This window comes from Pongo abelii, chromosome 7 (assembly GCF_028885655.2).
Source record: "Pongo abelii isolate AG06213 chromosome 7, NHGRI_mPonAbe1-v2.0_pri, whole genome shotgun sequence".
Lineage (NCBI taxonomy): Eukaryota > Metazoa > Chordata > Mammalia > Primates > Hominidae > Pongo > Pongo abelii.
Genome location: NC_071992.2, coordinates 151,092,745 through 151,119,238, shown reverse-complemented (window position 1 = coordinate 151,119,238; position 26,494 = coordinate 151,092,745). Strand labels below are relative to the sequence as shown.

At 43.8% G+C, this 26,494-nt stretch overlaps 1 protein-coding gene across 4 annotated transcripts in view; it reads left to right on the top strand.

The window, feature by feature from the left end:
* Nucleotides 1-26,494, top strand: part of ZFAT (zinc finger and AT-hook domain containing) — a 234,291-nt gene that overhangs the window by 17,871 nt on the left and 189,926 nt on the right. The window contains exon 2 of one of the 4 annotated variants that reach the window (XM_024251401.3): nt 2,246-2,383. The exons of the other annotated variants lie outside the window; for them this stretch is intronic. The gene's annotated coding sequence lies outside the window, so the exon portion shown is untranslated. The remainder of the gene's footprint in view (nt 1-2,245; nt 2,384-26,494) is intronic. 4 annotated transcript variants of the gene reach the window in all.

The window sequence follows — 26,494 nt, the reverse complement described above, 5'->3', positions numbered from 1 at the left end:
GCCACCTTGGTTAAGGTGGCCAGGCCTGGAGGGTGTCGCCTCTTTGGTTGGAGATGGCCGGGCCTGGGGGCGGCGCATCCTTAGTTAAGGACGGAGGGCCCGGGCCTGGCAGCCGGGGAGTGGCTCTTGCCTTTCAGAGACAAAGATGGAGAGAACAAGTAGTGTGGGATTTGCTCAAGAGCATGGCCAGGGGCCCTACTGGAAGCAGAACCGAGGCTTCTCACTTCTCAGAGCGTCTGTGAGGGCCTTCCTGGCCGGGGTGCCTCCCGGGGAGGATGTGGATGCAACCCCGTTACCCTGGGTCTGGAGTGAGCTCCTCCACTGCAGCCTGGGCTGTGGCTGGTTCGTCCTCCTCTGGCCACTGCCTTCTCCTGGGTTCTCCCTGCCTGGCTCCCTCCCCTGAAGCCCTGAGGCCCATCAGTTTGCGGCGTGACCATCCTGCTGTGGGCATGAGAATCCTCCCTTTCCCAGGTGACTTCATTTTCGTGTTTTTTTTCAATGTGGAGATGTCTTTTGAGAACTAATTTTCCAACTTTAAAAAATGAAGACCTTAGATATATAATGAGGCAACATTTAGGGAATTGTAGTTATAGTGATAACTACGGTAATGGATTTGATTGCTTTTTCTATTTAATACTCCGAATGTCTTCTAGGGAGGAAGGCTTTGGTTACATGGACACCTTTTATTCTTTGAGCCAACTTGATTTGAGTATTCCAGTGGGGAGGGGGCACAGGAACAGGCGAGAGCTGAAGTTTCTGCAAGGAAAAGAGCATGGATCTGGAGCTTCTGGAGCCTTTAGAGAGGCAGGGAAGATCCAGCGATGGGAAGGAGGGGCAAATGAACTAGGAGGATGGCTGAATGGAGCCTGTTGTGTGTTGATCTCTCCTTGAGATGCTCAAATACCGAAGGCATGTTGGATGTAGGGTTTGTTCTCATTTAACCTGTTATTATGACATAATTTATACTTACAGAAAAATGGAGAGAGTGGTACAAAAACTTTTCATATGCCCTTCACTCAGTCTCCTGAGTGTTAGTATTTTACTACATTGCTTTGTCCTCTGTCTCAGCCATTTGGGATAAAGTTGCAGAGCTGATGCCTCTTTGCCTATTCCTAAGTATCTTCAGTATTTATTTCCTAAACATAAGGACATTCTCCCACATAACCACATTTCAGTTATCAAAGTGAGAAACAGCATCAGTGTAGCGTGCCTCTTGAGATGTCACTGATTGTCCCAGCGACACCCTTTATAGCGGAAGGACACCTCAGCTGCGCGCCTCATTTCAGCGTCATTTTTATGGTAGAAGGACACCTCAGCCGCGCCCTGCGTTCCAGCGTCATGTCTCTTCACTCTGAATGTGGAGCGCTGCCTCTGGCCTTGTGTTCCACGACATTGATATTTTTGTGGAGTATGGGCCAGTTATTTTGTAGACTCCACCTCCCTTTGGCTGTGTGTAATGCTTCCTCGTGAGTGGATTTAAATTCTGCATTTCTGGGCAGGAATTATGCAGAAATAATGCTGCATTCTCAGCACACCATAGCAGGAGGCATGTGATCATGATTTGTCCCATTACTGGTGATGCCACATATTTGAGGAGGTCAGGTTTCCTCACTTTAAAGTTACCGTATTTCCCCTTTGTAATGAAATGCCTTGTGGTGAGCTATTTGAGACTGTGTGTTTATCCTGCTACTCGTCACTCCAAGGACTTTCTTCATTCAGTAGTTTCAGCACCCATTGATGATTCTTGCCAGAGTCGGTTAGCATCAGGATGGCTGCTACGTGATGGGTGTCTAATTCCGTCATTTCTTCCGCATTTACTAGTTGTCTTCTCCCACCCCCCCGTCCGCCCCGTTTTATTGAGGTATAATTAACAAAAATTGTATGTAAGTAAGGTACACAATGTGATGCTTTGATACAGGCATACATTGTGAAATGATTATCACAGTCAGCTAATTCACATAGCCGTACCTCACATTGTTACCATTTTGTTTTACTAGTTGTCTGAGTAAGCAAGAACATTCTCTTTTCGTTTATTTATATTTGTGTAGACTCAGGAATGCTTATTTTAGTCACTGGTCTGTAATCTTTTCTCATTGTTTAATTTGGTGCTCAGATTGCCCCATATTTGGCCAGTTGTGTTAAAGTGGGCCTTTGTGTTCCTTCAGCGTGCCCCCGCTTTTGTGAGGACTTCCTTACTTTCTGGTACAAGATATTCTGGGCTCATTTTGTGCTTTCCCTGTTCCAGCTCTGGAATCAACTATTTCTACAAGGAGACCTGGTTTCTTTTAGTGGAGAGTGGCATTTAGAAACGGAGATCTGGGAACTAGGTGAGCTGGGTGTCATTGCCTCTTCACCCTCTCAGAAACACAGCTAGGAAACAGAGGTATGTATGTACGTACACGAGACATACATGTATCTAAACTCAAGACACACCTACACAATCTGTATTTCCCTCTTAAAAATCATTGAGTTCACATGGATTTTTCCAGTTGCAATTCAACAACACAGTGTATTCTATCCTATCTCCTTTCCATATTGATAATTTCCTTCTCTGACAAAGAAAAATCTGGATCTCACTATCCATAATGTAGTTACTTATTTGCTTAGTCCCGGACTATACTAAAAATAGTTTCAGAATCAGGAAACCATGTCTTTGTGAAAAAGAAGCCCGCTACCTAGAGTTCAGTATTTAATTAGAGCTCTTCTTCTCTTTAGCCCGAGGCATCTGGTGTAAACAGCGGCTTCCAAAGTTACTTGGGTTGATCGTCTCCTATTTCAGTGCAATTATGGTTATTCATTTAAAGTATGGTTTTGTTCATTTGTTTGTTTGTATTTTGTTTTAAGATTTCCTCCCATACTTGTTTATTGTATTTACTTTCATCCTTTGACTAGGTGAATTTTGGAGGTGAGCATATTTCAGTGAAAGGACTGAGTTTCACTTCTTTTTGTTTGTGGGGCATGAACAGAGAATGGCAGAGGGCTGAGGGTGTAAGTTTCCAGGAAGGAGTAGAAGTCCTGGGTGGCCGTGGCCCTGAAGGGACTTACCCCATTGAGGGTAGGGCTGGGGCGCACCTGCTGACACCTGGATTCTGGTGTCAGCACCTGGACCAAACCCTTCAGCGAGAGTCTTTCTTCCAGTGCTTTGTCTTGGTTCTGGTTTCTCTTCCTTCAAACCACCATTCTGATTTGCATTTATTCCCATTTTATAGATGAAGAGTCAGAGGGTCAGAGAAGTTGTATTTTCTCCTCTGCTGGGGATTGGACTGGGGGCTTTCCCACCTTGAGCCTGATCTTTCTTCCTTGGCACACCATCTTCTTTTTCTAGGAAATGAGAGTTAAGAATGACTTAGTTCAGGCTGGGCATGGTGGCTTACGTCTGTAATCTCAGCACTTTGGGAGACTGAGGTGGGTGGATCACCTGAGGTCGGGAGTTCAAGACCAGCCTGACTAACATGGAGAAACCGTGTCTCTACTAAAGTACAAAATTAGCCAGGTGTGGTGGCGCATGCCTATAATCCCAGCTACTTGGGAGGCTGAGGCAGGAGAATCGCTTGAACCCAGGAGGGTTCAGTTAGTTGAGTTAGTTCAGATTATTCTCAGGGATTCTTAAGTGAAGAAATGTTCTGGAAATGTTCTGGTCTTCATGATAAAGGAAATGCAGGTAAATATCTTTTATAGCGTTAACATGGATCTTTTAAAGCACTTAACTATATTTTGAACTAAATGATATTGATGATTTTGGAGCTTACAATCTATTGAGGGAGACAGGTTAAACCAGTAAGCATGGCATTAAATACATGATTACAAATCGTGGTCATACTACAAGGCAAATAAGCAGGAGGGAGTACCAGAGACCTCATTAATATTGAAGGGGATTTACGAAAAATCTCTCTGAGAAAGCTAGGATGGAGCTGAGACTTGAAGAATGAGGTTCCTGAATTAATAAAAAGTCTGAAAACCAGCGAGCAGGTGCTTGCTTACGCGTCCTCCTCACCTTGCAAAATTGCAAGCCTGCAGGCCAGAACAAGCTGCCCTGTGGCCAGAGTTCTCGTTTGTCTTTTATCGCCCCCTAGGGGACATGTGTGTGAATGGACCTGCTACAGGTGGCTTGGGAGACACTGTCTGTGGAGGCGCCCGCTGCAGCGGAGACTGGCCTCCTGGCCACCACGACAGTGCGGGCCCCGCCTGAGCATGAGGCTGAAGGGCCAGGATGCCAGGCCTGCAGGAGAGAAGACCCAGGGCCACTGGATAGCTTGTTCAGATGCTTACAGCACTTGGCTATGGGAGGGACTGGCCTTGCCAGGGACACCCTGAGGCTGTACTAGCCTAGCGTGGTGAGGGAAAAGGAGGGCAGCCTTTCTGAGGCTCCCAGTGGTGTAAACACAGGTGGCAGCTGCCCACAGTGATGCCTCTGCATCGAGGGCAGGGCCAGGTAGGACTTTCTGACCTTGTTTAGACACAGGCTGGGAAGCTGGACTTGGATACTCTGTCCTTTCCAACAGCAAGAGTCTACAAAACTAGATTATAAATAACACCACAGTCATGTAAAATTATTCTCATGAACAAAATGGAATTGCTTATTTATGTTCCTGGAGGGAAGAGTCTGTGTCTTCCTTATTTCTGATTGCACCTAGCATGGTGAGTGACAGATGTCAGGCATTCATTTAGTATTGAATTATGAGGCCAATGCACGTAAATTAAAAGAATTCTGCTTTTTTTCTCCTAATAAAAACTGAACAGCCCAGATATTTGGAGAATACATTAAATATTTATTTTATATTTTGGTTACCAGGAAAAATGGGCCAGATCATTTTGGTAGGCTGGGGATGGGTTGAGGGGATGGTTTGGAGAATTCTTCTTTTCCCAGTGGCTCTCCTTCCTTAAATTTAAAGCTCTATTCTGGAATTTGAAAAGACCCTAGACACATGTAAATACTAAGGGGAAGTTCTTTCTTCAGGATTTAATTTGAAAATCAAAACATTTTATATAACTTATGTAACTGAGGCCAATATAACTGAGGCCAGTCTCAGACTTTCATAAAGTGGACATTTGGAATTGAATTTGTATGTTTTCCACATCTGCCTCCAGTTCCTGCCCAGCCTGTTATTTTATCTCCTTGATCAGGACCTCAGGATCCCTGAGCACACAGTCAGCTTTTAAACCTGTGACAATAATAAATGAAAATGTTCATCCGTCATCTACCTCTCCTGTAACAGTGCGGACAGGGACTTGGTCTGCAGGTTCTAAGTCTGCTAATTCTTTGTCTCAATTTTCCTAACTCAGTGAATCTCAAAGAGTTTGGGGGTGGTGGAAGCCTTCTCCTACCCAGCTGGAGGTCAGGGAGTAGAACCTGTGTACTACATTTCTCTCGTCTGCAGGGAAAAAGTTGCCTGGTATTCTGGAAATAATGTGAATACTGGGTTCGTGCCTAGTCCAAACTTTGATGTGCTGTAGGTGAAAAATAACACATTGGCTATTGAAAACTTAGTACAAAAAATTTAAAATTTCTCATTGATCTTTGAAAATGGATTATAAGTTAAATGATTCTATTTTGGATATACTGGGTTAAAGAAAACATCATTAAAATTATTTTTTCCTGATTATTTTTATTTTAATGTGGCTACTAGAAAATTTTAAATGACATCAGTGGCCATGCTGTGTATCTGTTGGACAGCACTGGCGTGGACAAAGCATCCAGCCTCTTGCCCCGTGCTTTCACAGGTCTGGGCTGGAGTGCGTGTCCTTGTGCAGAGTCACACATCTGCCTGTGTCCTCCACTCTAGGAGGTGTCCCTGGCGGGGGCCATCTCCAGGAACAGTGCCTAGCACCTTTTAAGAAAAAAGTAGCTGTTGACTGAGTTCGGCCTTATATATTGTTTTCAAGACTGTTTCACCTGGATTGAATACCTTGACCACTGGAAATTCTACTTGTTTTTGTCTTTCATGGCTCCCTCTGCTGTGTATCGTAATATGCGAATGACATCTTCGTTGAATTAAAACATCCCTGAATTAGGGGAGGGAGGCTGGGTAGAGTCAGCATTTCTAAGGACTTGGGTTTTGTCTGGCAGGAATTCTCACCCACCATGGCGTTGATGCAGGGCAGGTTCTTGGCTTCACTCAGGAGGGAATTCAAGAGTGAGCTGCTGGTGGTAGTAGAAAACAGCTTTATTGAGGCAGTGACAGTGTTACCGCTCCTGTGGAGCAGGGCTACCCCGCAGGCAGAGCGCCAAGAGTAGCAGTGCTTTGCAGCCAAATTTATGCCCACTTTCAATGACGTGCTAATTAAGGGGCAGGTTATTCAGAAATAGCTAGAAAGTGGGTGGTAACTTCTGGTGTTGCCATGGCAAGGGGCAGTAGCTTTTGGGTGTTGCCATTGCAATGGTAAACTGTTACGCTCTGGTGGGCGTGTATTGTGATGGGCAGTGAGAGGTGCTTTAGGCCCCTCTTCCCAGTTCTGGCCAGTCTTCAGTCAGGTCTGGAGTTGAATCCTGCCTGCCTTCTACCTCAGTGTGATGTTGGTAAACTGCAGAAACAGGGAAAAGGGCAGGCGGCACCTTCATCTGCTGTGTGCCAGGCACTGTGCTTCACTGGAATAAACTCCTGCATCTTGAAAACCCCAGGAAGCAGAGTGAGGAAACCATGGCTGGACGTGTCTAATGAACAAATGGGTTGAATCCCACCTCCTGCAGCTCTCGGTTCCCTGAGGCTGCAGCAAGCTCTTATTTGGTCTCTTCCTTGTCTTGATGGGTTGAGGATGAGATGGGATAGAAAATGCGGATAGAATTTGAGGCCCCTGAGGGAGAGGGTGGAGGTCGAAGGTGGCATGTGGGACCCTGAATGAGTGTTGTCTTTCCAGAGCTGGAACTGGGTGGCAATTCCCTGCTCCCTCCCAGGGCTCCTGACAGCTCCTCCAAGCACCTGCTGTGGCTCAAACTCTGGAAACCCAAGTCCTGGCTCCTTTTCTTCCTTTTGTTTCCTCCACCTTCCTTCTCCCCTTCCTTGTGGCTCTTTCTCTTCTCAGTTCTTGGGATTTGGATCCCTGATTTCTACTTTCTGTCATTATTGTTGCTGTGTTGTTTATATTGTCTCTCAAAAAGCTTCTGAATTGGCCTGTGTCCTTGGTTTCCCTAAAGAAAGTGTGTGTATGTTTGTGTGCGCATGTGTGCTGTATGTGCATTTGTGCATGTACACACACGTTTTGTGGGTGCATGTGTGCGCATGTGTATGTTTTATGTGTGTGTATGTGTATTTGTATAGATGTGTGTTAGAGGACAGCAGAAGCAACTAGGGACCCAGTAGGTAGCTTTAGCTATCCAGCTGAACATTTCTGGATTTAAAAAATTCTCTGTTCTCTTCAGCATCGACACCATCTTTAGCAGTCTACAAAGCCCTTTTCCCAGTATTCCCCTACATAACACCCCCACCACAAGATCCCCCCCACCGCCCATCAATCTTACCAGGGCAACTGTGGTTATCTCCATTTTTGAGCTGACTCCCAGATTCAGGAAGGGAATGGTGGCTCCAGTCACACTGAAGTGGCTGATGCCATGGGGTTTGAACCCAGGGCTTCTGACCTGAGCTCAGTGCTGAGGCTGGCTTTCAGGCAGCCCTTTACTTCAGAAACAAGGCGAGAGGCAGGCCGGCCCCACGGAGGAACAGAAATACACTAAAGTAGCGCAGACCGACAGCTGTCAACCCGGACGTGCGGTGGTGATGGGCATCGCTGTTTCTCCCCAATATGCTAGAAAATGGGAGAGAATTTTGCTCCTTTTACTTTTGATGTGGAAATGACCACAGAGACTTGGTTACTTAGAGGCATCACATGAGAGCTGTGGGTAGGCAGCTCTTCAGGGCCACCTCGTCAGTTTGCAAATGGGGAGCTGTGCTGTCCAGGGTCTGCAGCGGGACAGGGGGTGTTCCTGTACCCTCAGCGCTTCCCACACATCTGCTCTCAGGATGGGGGGCTGTTCCTGTTTATGTAAAATGATTTGTGGTGCTTTCCTGAGGGCCACATTTTAAAGCTATGATTATTGTGTTAAATGTGAATATATTCCATTGCCCAGGGGCTCTCATTTTGAGAGTGCTTAAAAATAACTTAAAAGAATTTATGCCAAGTTTCAACATGGAAGAGATGTGTATGCATAAAATTATAATGCAACTGTTGGCCCAGCCTTAATTATAGCTGATGCTGAGTATTTCTCATTTTATTTTGTTAATCCAGCTTCAGCAAAGAAACACCGACGAGATTTCGCTCTTGCGTTTAATAAACACGTTAACTGTGTGAGCTATGGGAGTTGGCATGTTCATCAGCATTTTATGAGATGCGTGATAATCATTTCACAAATTAAGGGTGTGCATTTATTGGAGCTTCAGCCCACTGAGCATCAGAGCTGGAAGGGAGGCACCTTGGAGATGATTTATGGGCAGGGGAGCAGCAGGAGGCAGGAGGGTTGGTTCATATTGTGTCCCTGCAGGGTAGAGGGGAGGTGAGTGCTGGTGAGTCTGCCCCACACCCTTGCTTTGGTTCAAGATGCTGTCTCTGTCTCTCTGCACGTTAGCCTCTGCATAGGGCTTGAAGACTAGGTTCCACTTTCAAACACTCCAAGGCCACTTTTAATTTTGGCTGCTCCTCTTTCAGAAGAGACAATGAGGGATAAAGAAATTCAGAGACGTATGCAAAATCCATCCATTGGAAGTGTGAGAGCCACTTAGGAGCTGGGAGGCCTGGGCTCCTGACCAGGCGGGTACCCCTCATGATGCTTCATGTAGAATGGTGCCTCTGAGGGGCCAGGCACTAAGCTAGGCACATCGTCTTCGTGATGTCCTGCCCTCCTCTCTACAGCCCTGTGCAGAAGGAAACTGAAGCTCAGAGAGGCCAACTATGTGTGCGCGGGGTCACACAGCTACGAGGGCCAAAATAGTGTTCCGATCTATGTTGTTTTAAATGAGAGGTTCACTTGTGAATCAGAATATTGTTTTTTTTTTCTATATCTTTTCCTTTAAAATTTGCTGTTCACATTTTCTTAGATTAACGTGTAACATACATGTAGAGAAGTATGCATAGGATAAACAGCTTAGTGAATGTTTGCAAACTGAAATCACTGCATAACCAGTGAGTAACCAGTATCACATCTGGAAGCAGAACTCCCCTGCACCCCAGAAGGCTCTGGTCCCAGCCCCCAACCCCGGATAACCAGGACTCAGGGCAGGGTGGTTGTGCCTTCCTTGTAGCCATGTCACTGGAAGCATGCCACCTGGACCCTGGGTTAGGCTTATTCCTCTCCATGTCATTTCTGTCACATAGAAATGTGGGCATACACGGGAAAGCCCCGTAAGAGTTGAAAATAACTTACTCAGGTTGAGAATTGGCCAGGTGGCGGCCAATCTGTGGTCAGAGTTGGTCTGAGTTTCCTGCTGGGGCTGGCCAGGGCACCTGAGCTGTCAGGGCAGCTGCACCAACTCTGGGGACCAGCAGCAACAGCAGCGACTCCACCTAGGAAGGGCAGCGGGGTCTGGTCCTGGGCCAAGGATGTGTGTTTTGGTTGTAGCCCTGCTGTGTGCCCACCTGCTGTATCACCTTGTAATCCCCTACCTGGGCCAGTTAACTCATCTTAAGATGGGAAAAGCAGCCCCTCACTTACTGGGTTAATGTGAAGGTTAAGTGGGGGTGTCGGGGAAGGCACCAGCCGAGAGTTAGGCAAGCAGTAAATACTAGCCATGTTTTTTAAAATTATGGCCTAGTCAGATGTAGTGCCCTGACGGGCCACTGGAGGGTGATGTTAGCACGTATATGTCGCCCTCCCATCGATGAAGGTCTGTGCTTTCTGCCTGACAGTAACTCCCAGTGTTGTTTTGCTGAAAGACAGTCTGCCTCTTACCTGGTGGTCCGCTGTTCCCTGGTTCTGGACCTGCTGCCAACCTGTGCAGTGGGCATGCTCATTAAGTATGTGGTCTGGGGTGGGTTGGTATCACTTACATCTGGCGTACTGCTATTTTCCAGCTGTTGCTCCCCGAAATGAATTGCTGTAGTAAATTATAACAAACACAGCAAAGTCCCCTTCTCCGTGTAGCTACTTTTCTTAGTTGTAATTAATCATTTGAAATGTCCCTCTAACCATGACGCTGGCTGTGGGCTGGGGAGACCAAGACTTGCATTCCTCGCAGTATTGCTCACTGTGAGCATTACAGGAAATAACAAGCGATTTCCCGTAGCAGGGGTAGGTACCAGCTGGGTCCAGGGCAGATGTGGTGGTCGACTTGGTGGGTCTTGGTTAAGTTCTGGCTTTTTAATTTATCTGGCTGGGGGCTCTTTGGCAGCTCACTAACCTGAGCCCCAGGTTTCTCCTCTCTAAAAAGGGGATGATGACGGTGGTGGTGGTGATGGGGATGACACCATGTACTCGTCTGTTTCACAGGACAGCAGGGAGGGTCCAGTGTGGTCACTAATAGGAACGTCTGTGTGACCAACAGGAGGCAGCATAAACACCTCCTTGCAGCTGGTGGCTGGGGCAGGGGAGGGTGGGGGTGCCACTTTGTGCCATGAAGTCTTGATGTCTTCCTCTCCTTCCCATGGCTGACACGTGGAAACTCCTAGAACACCAGCTCTAGGAGCTCCTGTGCCTTTTCCTGGCTGGCCTCCTCTAATCCTGGTGGGCCGTCTGCTCACCTGGGCACTCCTTGCACCCAGCCCACACATTTGCAGTTCTGGAATCTGGCACTTTGAGGCTAGGCTGCCCACACCTGCCACGCTCACTAAGTTTCTCGTTGCAATGAATGAAACTTTTGTGCCAAGAATGCCTTTTCCCCACGTAATCTAAATCTATCTTGCTACTGGTTAAACTAGTTTCCTGTCTTCTTTTATTTGGGTCATTTTATCAATCAAACATACCTTTATTACATAAAGGAAGGGAGAAGTGTAAGACATATCCCTACCCTGTCCAGTCAAACATCTAATCAACGTCAAGGAGAAACACCAGGAACCCAGCAGCTGTGTCTAGAGCTGGCGTGTCCCTATGGTGTGGGCAGCCCTGGCCTTGATCTTGGTCTTGAATGAGTGTTTAGTCCTGACCAAGACAAGTTGACGTGTCTGAGGCCCAAGCTGTCTGGAGATCACTAAGTTTTCCTCCCATAAGAGGGAGATGTTATTATTTTGTCACTTGCTATCCCTTTATTTCTAACACCCATGTAAGTGTTTTTTTTAAATTTAATTTTTCTTGGATTACACACGTAATTCCTGTTGTGGAAGATCTGAAAAACTCAGAGAAAATACCCAAACTAGAAAAATCACACTAAATGTCATCCATCTACCCAAGCCAGGCACTGGTATGGGGTGTTAGGGAGCTGGGTGGGTGGGCAGAAGGTGCTGGGTCATCTCCTCTGTCCCTCTCAATGTCCCTGTCTCTCTCTGTCTCATGGTCTGTGTGTCTCTTTTTTTCAGACCAGTTTCCTTGGCTTTTCCCCTGTAAGTTAACAGCTTTCCCCTAGTCACCCAAGTGGAAAGCTTTTTATCGGAAATTGCACATTGGCAACCCACAGGCCAGACCTAACTTGCAGATTTGCTTAGTTTGGTCTGCAGAGGCTGCAGAGGTTTTTTTTCTTTTGTTTTTTTTCTTTCCCAGAAAAATCTTATTTGATGACCAGTGCTTAAAAATCAGGGGATTCCAACTACAAATTCAATATTTGGGCCTCCATTGACTAGACCTACCCCATCAGACAGAGCAGGCTTTCTAAGTGCCCCCACCCCCTGTCTCCAGACCTCCTGGGTGGGCCTCCTGCTTGTGGGGCAGGAGCTTCTTGCATCCATTCCTGGCCAGGTACTGGTCTGTGGGGGGGTTCTTGGTGGAGCCACCGCAGCTCTCAGTGTGCCTGCCCTGCCTTTAACCTGTCCTCTTTCCACACTCAAGGCTGTTCCAGCAGGCAAGGCTCTTGGTTCTGCCCCCACTGGCTGCATGGCTTCCACTTCCTTCTCCTTTCCTTCCTCCAGCTGTCTGGCCACCTCCTGGAGCAGTTCAACTTCCCCTTTTCTGACAAAGCTCTTCCAGGTGCTCCAGCCACAGGGATCTCTGCCTTCTCCACACATGCTCCTGTGGCCTGTGGTTAGTATGTTCATAAGTAAATGTGCACACATACAACCTGCTTTCCTACCTAATTTTTAAGCTCCTTGTGATTCATCAAGTAGCTGTGGAACCATACAGGCCTGTATTTGATTCTTAGGCAAGTTACAGCTTTCTCATCTGTAACGTGGGATAATCATATCTTTGTGTCTGACACATTAGCAGAGCTACTGTGTACAGCTGTGCAGGTTACACACTGCACAAAGGAGCCACTTCTTTTTTTTTTGTATCCTCCATGCCCCCAAGGGAGCCACTTCTAAGGGGGCTCATTTCACATAGTGAATTTGTATGTTTATTATGAGTTTTCCACAAATGGCTCCAAAGTGTCTTGTTCCAACAAACTCAATATGTTATGACCATTTTCTGACAGGGGGTGCTAGTGTCTTAAGGAAGGGTGTGTCTTTCCAGTTCTCACAGAGGTGCCTTAAGGGCTGGCAGCAACCCAGCTTGTCCAGATCAAATGTGAGAGGGAGTGCAAAAGCCTCTGGTACTCAGGAAATGTTTATCTCCTCTCCCTTGAAAGTAGGGTTGTCGTGCTGGCATAGAGGTGAGCTCAGAAGCTGGACTTACAGCCTGAGTGTGTACGGCGTGCAGAGTGGGGAAAAAGGGCCTTACAGGGGAGGGAGCAGGGGTTGGGAGCCAGGCTCTCTCCCCAGCTCACATCTAGCCTGCCCAGTTATATGGAAATGTTTCTGACTTCATTGATTCAAAGACTTTTTAATTTAATTTAATTTTATTTTATTTTTGAGATGGAGTCTCACTCTGTCACCCACAATGGAGTGCAATGGCACGATCTCTGCTCACTGCAACCTCCGCCTTCCAGGCTCAAGCGATCCTCTCACCTCAGCCTCCCGAGTAGCTGTGATCACAGGCAGGCACCACCACGCCTGATTTTTTGTATTTTTGATAGAGACAGGGTTTCGCCATGTCCCTTAGGTGGTCTTGAACTCCTGAGCTCAAGCAATCCGCCTGCCTCAGCCTCCCAAAGTGCTGGGATTATAGGCATGAGCCACCGTGCCCGGCCAGACTTAGATTTTAGCATCTCTAAGATCAGGAGGCAGCTTACAGTTGGTGTGGTGAGAAGCTAGTGTCTCTGAGTTTATTTGGCAGCGTTTTTATCTTTTTTAGTGGTATGTAAAATATCCGTGCTCCCTAAAGTAGATGTTGTCTTAGATTTGAGGAAATACAATAATAAAACCTATTTCACAGGATTGTTGTGAGAATTAAATAAGCCTCATATGAGCCTCTGGTGGTGCCAGTTCATGGTGAGGGTTTAATTTAACCTTCCTTCTCATCGGCTTCTTCCTCTTTCAATGCCATTGTTTTGGTTACAGCAAGTTTTCCCTAAGTATGATGATGGTAATGAAGTTGATGACATAGTTTATTCACAGCTGATTAAAAGTTCTGCAAGATGAGATAAATGGAAGGAAAATGTTTGTTCTAACCTGAGTCTCCTCCTGAATATATAAAAAAAGATATTTTAAACTGTACTCAGCTGCACGTATGAGACTTTATTGATTCTGTTGGATGTGACAGCAATCGGCTTTATGTTGTTAAAATATTTCCATTGCTATTGGGAAGCTGCTGGCCCTTATTAAATTAGTAACTTAAGGGCAAATGAAAAACAAGAAAACAAAAGTATAACTTAGAAAGATTTTGCCACTCCTCTCCTCATAAGATAGATAATTTAATGGGATCTTAGTTTTGGCTGTTGTACTCTCTCTAAAGTTAATAAATACAAGTAAAAGATAGTTACAAAGCAGGGAGGATGATTTATACTAATCAAGGAGAAGAAGTAAGAGATTTTTAATCTAGAGCTTTTAAACAGAGTAATGTACTAGTCTCATAATGTGGCATTTTGTCTTCTTGAGGGCATTGATAAATGGTTAATCATTTTGTAATAATCAGATCATCTAGCACTTATTGAGTGCCTACTGTGTCAGCAGCATCATTGCTAAAGGGAAGCGGGCATTGGGCTGGTGAGGCTGTCACTGCAGGTAAATAGTACAGGTGGTATGAAAGGCAGTGGGCAAAGGTGTGGCAAAAGCCAGCCCTTCAGTCCTTCTCTCTTCCCCCACCAGCTGGTGTAGAAGGTACTGGGCAGAGGTGTGGGGTCCACAGCCAGCCCTTCAGACTCCAGACCTCCCCACCAGCTGGTATAGAAGGTACTAGGCAAAGGTGTGGAGTCCATAGCCAGCCTTTCAGATCCCAAACTTCCCTCCCAGCAGAGATGGGCACATTCACTGGGCAGCATTCTGGGTGTGCCTCTGGGAGCTGCCTCCCTCTACCTTTCTGAGCCTTACATATCTTCCAGGGTAGTTGGGATTGACTGGGATCATGGATAAGCCACCTAGCAGTGTACATGATCTTCTCAAAATTATTGTTTGTTCCAGAAGATCCAGACTCTTTTTGTTTGCCACAGTTATTTTTTTAAATGTGTATTTTGAAATAATTATAGATTCACAGAAAGTTGTAAAGATAATACAGAAGTCTCACGTAACTTTTACCCAGTTTACCCAAAAGTGGTTTACACTTTTAAAATAAATACAAAATATAAAATATACACAACACAAAATTTACCATTTTAATCATTTTTTGGTAGATGGTTTAGTGGCAACAGATACATTAGTGTTGTTATGTAACCATCACCATCCTTGATCTCTAGAATTTTTTTTTTTTTATTATCCAAACCTAATGGTTACATCTTATGTAACTAACTATCATACAATATTAAACCAAGAAATTGGTGCCGGTGCAGTGTGTGTGTATAGTTTGAATCCATTTTTATTGTTTGTAGGTTTGTGTCATTACTCCTGCAGTCAAGATGCAGTACTGTTTGTTGCCATTTGATCTGTGTGAGTGAAGTGTAGAAAGCTTCCCACCATTTACATCCATTTACCCTCCCTCATTTTTTTTAAAAAGATACTAAAATATGTTAATTTTATTGTTTCTCAATACGCACATTTATTTGTACTGAAAATTGTAAAAATAGCACAAAGTTTCTTTTATATTACAATCCAAATTTTTGAAAGCCAGAAAATCCAATTATTATGCTCTAGCCAAACTATCCAGAGCTTTCTTTACATTCTTTCCCCACAAGTGACTTTGCTTCAAATTCTTTTTTTTTTTTTTTTTTTTGAGGTGGAGTCTGGCTCTATTGCTCAGGCTGGAGTGCAGTGATACAATCATGGGCAATCTCCGCCTCCAGGGTTCAAGTGATTCTCCTGCCTCAGCCTCCCAAGTAGCTGGGACTATAGGCATGCAACACCTTGCCTGGCTAATTTTTTCTGTTTTTTAAAATTATACTTTAAGTTCGGGGGTACATGTACAGAACGTGCAGGTTTGTTACATAGGTGTACATGTGCCATGGTGGTTTGCTGCACCCATCAACCTGTCATCTACATTAGGTATTTCTCCTAATGCTATCCCTCCCCCACCCCCAACCCCCGACAGGCCCCAGTGTGTGATGTTCCCCTCCCTGTGTCCATGTGTTTTCATTGTTCAACTCCCATTTATGTGTGAGAACATGCAGTGTTTGGTTTTCTGTTCTTGTGTCAGTTTGCTGAGAATGGTGGTTTCCAGCTTCATCCATGTCCCTGCAAAGGACATGAACTCATCCTTTTTTTATGGTTGCATATTATTCCACGGTGTATATGTGCCCCATTTTCTTTATCCAGTCTATCATTGATGGGCATTTGGGTTGGTTCCAAGTCTTTGCTATTGTGAACAGTGCTGTAATAAACATACGTGTGCATGTGTCTTTATAGTAGAACGTTTTATAATCCTTTGGGTATATACCCAGTAATGGGATTGCTGGGTCAAATGGTATTTGTAGTTCTAGATCCTTGAGGAATCGCCACACTGTCTTCCACAATGGTTGAACTAATTTACACTCCCACCAACAGTGTAAAAGCGTTCCTATTTCTCCACCTCCTCTCCAGCATTTGTTGTTTCCTGACTTTTTAATGATTGCCATTCTAACTGGTGTGAGATGGTATCTCATTGTGGTTTTGATTTGCATTTCTCTAATGACTAGTGATGATGAGCATTTTTTCATATGTTTGTTGGCTGCATAAATGTCTTCTTTTGAGAAGTGTCTATTCATATCCTTCACTCACTTTCTGATGCGGTTGTTTGTTTTTTTCTTGCAAACTTATTTAAGTTCTCTGTAGATTCTGGATATTAGCCCTTTGTCAGATGGATAGATTGAAAAAGTTTTCTCCCATTTGGTAGGTCACCTGTTGACTCTGATGATAGTTTCTTTTGCTGTGCAGAAGCTCTTTAGTTTAATTAGATCCTATTTGTCAGTTTCAGCTTCTGTTGCCATTGCTTTTGGTGTTTTAGTCGTGAAATCTTTGCTCATGCCTATGTCCTGATGGTATTGCCTAGGTTTTCTTCTAGGGTTTTTATGGTATTAGGTCTTACATTTAAGCCTTTAATTTATCTTGAGTTAATTTTTGTGTAAAGTGTAAGGAAGGGATCCAGTTTCAGCTTTCTGCATATGGCTAGCCAGTTTTCCCAGCACCATTTATTAAATAGGGAATCCTTTCCTTATTGCTTGTTTTTGTCAGGTTTGTCAAAGATCAGATGGTCATATTATTTGGAATAGTTTCAGAAGGAATGGTACAGCTCCTCTTCATACCTCTGGTGGAATTCGGCTGTGAATCCATCTGGTCCTGGACTTTTTTTGGTTGGTAGGCTATTAATTACGGCCTCAATTTCAGAACTTGTTATTGGTCTATTCAGAGATTCGACTTCTTCCTGGTTTAGTCTTCGGAGATGTATGTGTCCAGGAATTTATCCATTTCTTCTAGACTTTCTAGTTTATTTGCATAGAGATGTTTATAGTATTCTCTGATGGTAGTTTGTATTTCTGTGGGATTGGTAGTGATAGCCCCTTTATCAATTTTTATTGCATCTATTTGTTTCTTCTCTCTTTTCTTCTTTATTAGTCTTGCTAGCAGTCTATCTATTTTGTTGATCTTTTCAAAAAACAAGCTACTGGATTCATTGTTTTTTTTGAATGGTTTTTCGTGTCTCTGTCTCTTTTAGTTCTGCTCTGATCTTAGTTATTTCTTGTCTTCTGCTAGCTTTTGAATTTGTTTGCTGTTGCTTCTCTAGTTCTTTTAACTGTGACGTTAAGGTGTCAATTTTAGATCTCTCCTACTTTTTCTTGTGGGGATTTAGTGCTACAAATTTCCCCCTGCACACTGCTTTATATGTGTCCCAGAGATTCTGGTACGTTGTGTCTTTGTTCTCATTGGTTTCAAACAACATCTTTATTTCTGCCTTCATTTCGTTATTTACCCAGTAGTCATTCAGAAGCAGGTTGTTCAGTTTCCATGTAGTTGTGCGGTTTTGAGTGAGTTTCTTAATCCTGAGTTCTAATTTGATTGCACTGTGGTCTGAGAGACTGTTTGTTATGATTTCTGTTCTTTTGCATTTGCTGAGGAGTGTTTTATTTCCAATTATGTGGTCAATTTTAGAATAAGTGCAATGTGGTGCTGAGAAGAATGTTTATTCTGTTGATTTGGGGTGGAGAGTTCTGTAGATGTCTATTAGGTCCACTTGGTCCAGAGCTGAGTTCAAGTCCTGGATATCCTTGTTAATGTTCTGTCTCATTGATCTGTCTAATATTGACAGTGGGGTGTTAAAGTCTCCCACTATTATTGTGTGGGAGTCTAAGTCTCTTTGTAGGTCTTTAAGAAGTTATTTTATGAATCTGGGTGCTCCTGTATTGGGTGCATATATATTTAGGATAGTTAGCTCTTCTTGTTGCATTGATCCCTTTACCAGTATGTAATGCACTTCTTTGTCTCTTTTCATCTTTGTTGGTTTAAAGTCTGTTTTATCAGAGACTAGAATTGCAGCCGCTGCTTTTTTTTTTTTCTTTCCATTTGCTTGGTAGATTTTCCTCCATCCCTTTATTTTGAGCCTATGTGTGTCTTTGCACATGAAATGGGTCTTCTGAATACAGCACACTATTTATCTAATTTGCCAGTCTGTGTCTTTTAATTGGGGCATTTAGCCCATTTACATTTAAGGCTGATATGGTTATGTGTGAATTTGATCCGTCATCATGATGCTAGCTGGTTATTTTGCCCGTTAGTTGATGCAGTTTCTTCATAGTGTCAATGGTTTTTACAATTTGTTATGTTTTTGCAGTGGCTGGTGCCGGTTGTTCCTTTTCATGTTTAGTGCTTCCTTCAGGAACTCTTGTAAGGCAGGCCTGGTGGTGACAAAATCTCTCAGCATTTGCTTGTCTGTAAAGGATTTTATTTCTCCTTCACTTATGAAGCTTAGTTTGGCTGGATATGAAATTCTGGGTTGAAATTTCTTTAAGAATGTTGAATATTGGCTCCCACTCTCTTTTGGCTTGTAGGGTTTCTGCTGAGAGATCCACTGTTAGTCTGATGGGCTTCCCTTTATGGCTAACCCGACCTTTCTCTCTGGCTGTTGCCTTCATTTCAACCTTGGTGAATCTGATGATTATGTGTCTTGGGGTTGCTCTTCTTGAGGAATATTCTTATGGTGTTCTCTGTATTTCTTGAATTTGAATGTTGGCTGGCCTTGCTAGGTTGGGGAAATTCTCCTGGATAATAGCCGGAAGAGTGTTTTCCAGCTTGGTTCCATTTTCCCTATCGCTTTCAGATATACCAATGAAACGTAGATTTGGTCTTTTCACATAGTCCCATATTTCTTGGAGGCTTTGTTTGCTTCTTTTCACTCTTTTTTCTCTAATCTTTTCTTCTCACTTTATTTCATTGAGTTGATCTTCAATTTCTGATATCTTTTCTTCTGCTTGATCGATTTAGCTATTGATACTTGTATAAGCTTCATGAAATTTTCATGCTATGTTTTTCAGCTCCATCAGGTCATTTATGTTCTCTAAGCTGCTTATTCTAGTTAGGAATTTCTGTAACCTTTTTTCCAGGTTCTTAGCTTCCTTGCATTGGGTTAGAATATGTTCCTTTAGCTCGGAGGAGTTTGTTATTACCCACCTTCTGAAGCCTACTTCTGTCGGTTTGTCAGACTCACTCTCCGTCCAGGTTTGTCCCGTTGCTGGTGGGTAGTTGTGATCCTTTGGAGGAGAAGAAGCATTCTGGTTTTTGGAATTTTCAACCTTTTTGTGCTGGTTTCTCCCCATCTTCGTTGATTTGTCTACCTTTGGTCTTTGATGTTGGTGATGCTGATACTATTCCATTCTGTTTGTTAGTTTTCCTTCTAACAGTCAGGCCCCTCTGCTGCAGGTCTGCTGGAGTTTGCTGGAGGTCCACTCCAGACCCTATTTGGAACATAACAACAAAGATTGCTGCCTGTTCCTACCTCTGGAAGCTTCGTCCCAGAGGGGCACCTGCCAGATGCCAGCCAGAGCTCTCCTGTATGAGGTGTCTGTTGGCCCCTACTGGGAGGTGTCTCCCAGTGTGGATACATGGGGTGGCGAGCTCAGGGACCCACTTGAGGAGGCAGTCTGTCCCGTATCAGAGCTGGAACGCTGTGCTGGGAGAACGGCTGCTCTCTTCAGAGCTGTCAGGCAGGGATGTTTAAGTCTCCTGAGGCTCCACCCACAGCTACCCCTTCCCACAGGTGCTCTGTCCCTGGGACCTGTGGTGGGCTCCACCCAGTTCTAACTTCCTGTTAGCTTTTTTTACACTGTGAGGGTAAAACTGCCTACTCAGGCCTCAGCAATGATGGATGCCCCTTCCCCTATCAAGCTGGAGCGTCCCAGGTCGGCCTCAGACTGCTGTGCTAGCAGTGAGAATTTTGAGCCAGTGGATCTTAGCTTGCTGGGCTCTGGGGGTGGGACCTGCCAAGCCAGGCACCAGAGAAAATCTCCTGGTCTGCCGATTGCGAAGACCATGGGAAAAGCGCAGTACCTGGGCTGGAACGCACCGTTCCTCCCGGTACAGCCTCTCATGGCTTCCCTTGGCTAGGAAAGGGAAAAATGTCCCGACCCCTTGCGCTTCCCAGGTGAGGGGATGCCCCACCTTACTTTGGCTTGCCCTCTGGGGCTACACCCACTGTCCAACTAGATGGAATATTATGAACTGGCTACCTCTGCTGGAAATGCAGAAATTACCCACCTTCTGCTTCGCTCTCACTGGGAGCTGCAGACCAAAGCTGCTCCTATTCGGCCGTCTTGCCAGCTACCTCAATTTTTTCTATCTTTAGTAGAGACAGGATTTCACCATTTGGCCAGGCTGGTCTTGAACTCCTGACCTCAGGTGATCTGCGCATCTCGGCCTCTCAAAGTGCTGGGATTACAGGCGTGAGCCACTGCACCTGGCCTGCTTCAAATTCTTGATGTTAGGTTTCCTGTCACTGACTTTAGGCTTTTAAAATACATGGGAATACTTACATCCTTTTGGTGCTTTTTTAGGTCAAATCAGTGAGTAGAGCTAAAATATACTGAGGTTATTCAAATACATTCAAACTACACAGATCACTTATAAATAACTGGTATCATGGTAGGAAGGAAAAGATGCAAGCAGACAGAACACATCATAGAATTCATTATCAAAATTATTGGTATATAGTCTATTCTAGCTATATATCCTGCTATGTAAAATTACCAGCAAGAAAGAAAAGTACAAGAATAAGGTTTATGGCTGAAGTGACTTGGTGTCATAATCCCCGATTCTAGCATTCTCAGAAGGATCTTATCTGTTAAATGTGTGGAAACTGCAGCAACATTGGAATGGTTCACTTCTTCATTCATTCTGAAGTCCTTTAAGCTGAGTGTTTGTTAGTTCTCTTTCAAACCTAGGAACTGTGCTGAGTAATGGGTATCTCAATTTTGCCATTCTTTCTCTCTGCACAGATAGTAGTGTTTTTACTCCTCTCCTCTTGTAAAGCAAGTCATCTCTGATTTACTTGAGGATTGTTGCTCTTGTATGCTATTGTTGGGGTGAGCCTGTGGTAGAAGGGAAGGGAATTCAGTACAAGGGTTGACAGTGAAGTTATGAAGGTTATCAACATCTCAGAGCAGAAGCTTGAGAGGACTCCATCCCTCATTCATGGTATAATTGTTGTATTTCTTCTACATACATTGAGAACCACTTCCCACAGAGATAGACTTTTTGTTTCAACTGTCAAACATAATTTAGGAAACTTAAGAGGAAAATCTGGTGTATTTACCCATATTTTTATACTTTCCTTTCTTCTTTCTTTTTGATGTTCTAAGATTTATTGTTTTTATATTTTCTTCCTGTTTAGGGAACTTCCTTTAGCCATTCTGTTAGGTTATATCTACTGGTGACAAATTATGCCAGTTTTTCTTCTTTTGAAAATATCTTGATTTCCCCTCCATTTCTGAAGGATATTTTCACTGGACGTGGAATTTTAGGTGGACAGGTCTTTTCTTTCAACATTTGAAAAATATTGTGCCATTTCTTTCTGAGTTCCGTTGCATATAATGATAAATCTGCTGTCATTCACATAATTTTCCTCTACAGACTTTTTTTTCGTTACTTTTACATTTTTTCTTTGTCTTTAGTTTTCAGAGATTTGATTATGATGTGTCTTGGCATGGATTTCTTTTCTTTTATTATTATACTTTAATTTCTAGGGTACATGTGCACAACGTGCAGGTTTGTTACATATGTATACATGTGCCATGTTGGTGTGCTGCACCCACTAACTTTTCATTTACATTAGGTATATCTCCTAATACTATCCTTCCACCCTGCCCCCACCCTATGACAGGCCCTGGTGTGTGATGTTCCCCTTCGTGTGTCCAAGTGTTCTCATTGTTCAGTTCCCACCTCTAGCTTTATGCCTCAAGCTTTGTTCTTTTGGCTTAGGATTGTCTTAGCAAAGTGGGCTCTTTTTTGGTTCCATATGAACTTTAAAGTAGTTTTTCCCAATTCTGTGAAGAAAGTCATTGGTAGCTTGATGGGAATGGCATTGGATCTATAAATTACCTTGGGCAGTATGGCCATTTTCACAATATTGATTCTTCCTATCCATGAGCATGGAATGTTCCTCCATTTGTTTGTATCCTCTTTTATTTCGTTGAGCAGTGGTTTGTAGTTCTCCTTGAAGAGATCCTTCACATCCCTTGTAAGTTGGATTCCTAGGTATTTTATTCTCTTTGAAGCAATTGTGAATGGGAGTTCACTCATGATTTGGCTCTCTGTTTGTCTGTTATTAGTGTATAGGAATGCTTGTGATTTTTGCACATTGATTTTGTATCCTGAGACTTTGCTGAAGTTGCTCATCAGCTTAAGGAAATTTTGGGCTGAGACGATGGGGTTTTCTAGATACACAATCATGTCATCTGCAAACAGGGACAATTTGACTTCCTCTTTTCCTAATTGAATACCCTTTATTTCCTTCTCCTGCCTGATTGCCCTGGCCAGAACTTCCAACACTGTGTTGAATAGGAGTGGTGAGAGAGGGCATCCCTGTCTTGTGCCAGTTTTCAAAGGGAATGCTTCCAGTTTTTGCCCGTTCAGTATGATATTGGCTGTGGGTTAGTCATAAATAGCTCTTATTATTTTGAGATACGTCCCATCAATACCTAATTTATTGAGAGTTTTTAGCATGAAGCGTTGTTGAATTTTGTCGAAGGTCTTTTCTTCATCTATTGAGATAATCATGTGGTTTTTGTCTTTGGTTCTGTTGATATGCTGGATTACATTTATTGATTTGCGTATGTTGAACCAGCCTTGCATCCCAGGGATGAAGCCAACTTGATCATGGTGGATAAGGTTTTGGATGTGCTGCTGGATTTGGTTTGCCAGTATTTTATTGAGGATTTTTGTATCGGTGTTCATCAGGGATATTGGTCTAAAATTCTCTTTTTTTTGTTGTGTCTCTGTCAGGCTTTGGTATCAGGATGATGCTGGCCTCATAAAATGAGTTAGGGAGGATTCCCTCTTTTTCTATTGATTGGAATAGTTTCAGAAGGAATGGTACCAGCTCCTTCTTGTACCTCTGGTAGAATTTGGCTGTGAATCCGTCTGGTCCTGGACTTTTTTTGGTTGGTAGGCTATTAATTATTGCCTCAATTTCAGAGCCTGTTATTGGTCTATTCAGGGATTCAACTTCTTCCTGGTTTAGTCTTGGGCGGGTGTATGTGTCGAGAAATTTATCCATTTCTTCTAGATTTTCTAGTTTATTTGCGTAGAGGTGTTTATAGTATTCTCTGATGGTAGTTTGTATTTCTGTGGGATCAGTGGTGATATCCCCTTTATCATTTTTAATTGCGTCTATTTGATTCTTCTCTCTTTTCTTCTTTATTGGTCTTGCTAGCAGTCTATCAATTTTGTTGATCTTTTCAAAAAACCAGCTCCTGGATTCATTGAGTTTTTGAAGATTTTTTTTGTGTTTCTATTCCTTCAGTTCTGCTCTGATCTTAGTTATTTCTTGCCTTCTGCTAGGTTTTGAATTTGTTTGCTCTTGCTTCTCTAGTTCTTTTAATTGTGATGTTAGGGTATCAGTTTTAGATCTTTCCTGCTTTCTCTTGTGGGCATTTAGTGCTATAAATTTCCCTCTACACACTGCTTTAAATGTGTCCCAGAGATTCTGGTATGTTGTGTCTTTGTTCTTATTGGTTTCAAACAACATCTTTATTTCTGCTTTGATTTTGTTAGGTACGCAGTAGTCATTCAGGAGCAGGTTGTTCAGTTTCCATGTAGTTGTGCGGTTTTGAGTGAGTTTCTTAATCCTGATTTCTAATTTGATTGCACTGTGGTCTGAGAGACAGTTTGCTATAATTTCTGTTCTTTTACATTTGCTCAGGAGTGCTTTACTTCCAACTATGTGGTCAATTTTGGATTAAGTGCAATGTGGTGCTGAGAAGAATGTATATTCTGTTGATTTGAGGTGGAGAGTTCTGTAGATGTCTATTAGGTCCACTTGGTGCAGAGCTGAGTTCAATTCCTGGATATGCTTGTTAACTTTCTGTCTTGTTGATCTATCTGATGTTGACAGTGGGGTGTTAAAGTCTCCCATTATTCTTGTGTGGGAGCCTAAGTCTCTTTGTAGGCCTCTAAGGACTTGCTTTATGAATCTGGGTGCTCCTGTATTGGGCGCATATATATTTATGATAGTTAGCTCTTCTTGTTGAATTGGTCCCTTTACCATTATGTACTGGCCTTGTCTCTTTTGATCTTTGTTGGTTTAAAGTCTGTTTTATCAGAGACTAGGATTGCAACCTCTGCCTTTTTTTGTTGTCCATTTGCTTGGTAGATTTTCCTCCATCCCTTTATTTTGAGCCTATGTGTGTCTCTGCACGTGATATGGGTCTCCTGAATACAGCACACTGATGGGTCGTGACTCTTTATTCAATTTGCCAGTCTGTGTCTTTTAATTGGAGCATTTAACCCATTTATATTTAAGGTTAATATTGTTACGTGTGAATTTGATCCTGTCATTATGATGTTAGCTGGTTATTTTGCTCGTTAGTTGATGCAGTTTCTTCCTAGCATCGATGGTCTTTACAATTTGTCATGCTTTTGCAGTGGCTGGTACCAGTTGTTCCTTTCTATGTTTAGTGCTTCCTTCAGGAGCTCTTTTAGGGCAGGCCTGGTGGTGACAAAATCTCTCAGCATTTGCTTGTCTGTAAAGGATTTTATTTTTCCTTCACTTATGAAGCTTAGTTTGACAGGATATGAAATTCTGGGTTGAAAATTCTTTTCTTTAAGAATGTTGAATATTGGCTCCCACTCTCTTCTGGCTTGTAGAGTTTCTGCTGAGAGATCGCTGTTAGTCAGATGGGCTTCCCTTTGTGGGTAACCCGACCTTTCTCTCTGGCTGCCCTTAACATTTTTTCCTTCATTTCAACTTTGGTGAATCTGACAATTATGTGTCTTGGAGCTGCTCTTCTCTAGGAGTATCTTTGTGGCATTCTCTGTATTTCCTGAATTTGAATGTTGGCTTGCCTTGCTAGGTTGGAGAAATTCTCCTGGATAATATCCTGAAGAGTGCTTTCCACCTTGTTTCCATTCTCCCCATCACTTTCAGGTACACCAATCAGACGTAGATTTGGTCTTTTCACATAGTCCCATATTTCTTGGAGGCTTTGTTCGTTTCTTTTTACTCTTTTTCCTCTAAACTTCTCTTCTCGCTTCATTTCATTCATTTGATCTTCAATCACTGATACCCTTTCTTCCACTTGATCGAGTCGGCTACTGAAGCTCATGCATTCATCACGTAGTTCTGGTGCCATGGTTTTCAGCTCCATCAGGTCATTTAAGGGCTTCTCTACACTGGTTATTCTAGTTAGCTATTCGTCTAATCTTTTTTCAAGGTTTTTAGCTTCTTTGCGATGGGTTTGAACTTCCTCCTTTAGCTCAGAGAAGTTTGATCGTCAGAAGCCTTCTTCTCTGAACTCGTCAAAGTCATTCTCCGTCCAGCTTTGTTCCCTTGCTGGGGAGGAGCTGCGTTCCTTTGGAGGGCAGAAGTGCTCTGATTTTTAGAATTTTCAACTTTTCTGCTCTGTTTTTTCCCCATCTTTGTGGTTTTATTTACCTTTGGTTTTTGATGATGGTGACGTACAGATGGGGTTTTGGTGTGGATGTCCTTTCTGTTTGTTAGTTTTCTTTCTAACAGTCAGGACCCTCAGCTGCAGGTCTGTTGGAGTTTGCTGGAGGTCCACTCCAGACCCTCTTTCCCTGGGTATCAGCAGTGGAGGCTGCAGAATAGTGAATATTGCTGAATAGCAAATGTTGCTTCCTGATCATTCCTCTGGAAGCTTCATCTCAGAGGGGTACCTGGCCGTGTGAGGTGTCAGTCTGCCCCTACTTGGGGGTGCCTCCCAGTTAGGCTACTCAGGGGTCAGGGACCTACTTGAGGGTCTGTCCATTCTCAGATCTCAAACTCTGTGCTGGGAGAACCACTACTCTCTTCAAAGCTGTCAGACAGGGACATTTAAGTCTGCAGAGGTTTCTGCTGCCTTTTGTTTGGCTGTGTCCTGCCCCTAGAGGTGGAGTCTACAGAGGCAGGCAGGCCTCCTTGAGCTGTGGTAGGCTCCACCCAGTTCGAGCTTCTGGCTGCTATGTTTACCTACTCAAGCCTCAGCAATGGTGGGCGCCCCTCCCCCAGCCTCGCTGCCGCCTTGCAGTTTGATCTCAGACTGCTATGCCAGCAATGAGTGAGGCTCCGTGGGCGTGGGACCCTCCGAGCCAGGCATGGGATATAATCTCCTGGTGTGCTGTTTGCTAAGACCATTGGAAAAGCACAGTATTAGGGTGGGAGTGACCTGATTTTCCAGGTGTGGTCTGTCACCCTTTCCCTTGGGTAGGAAAGGGAATTCCCTGACCCCTTGTGCTTCCCGGGTGAGGCAATGCCTCTCCCTGCTTCGGTTCACACTCGGTGGGCTGCACCCACTGTCCTGCCCCCACTGTCCGATGAGCCCCAGTGAGAAGAACCTGGTAC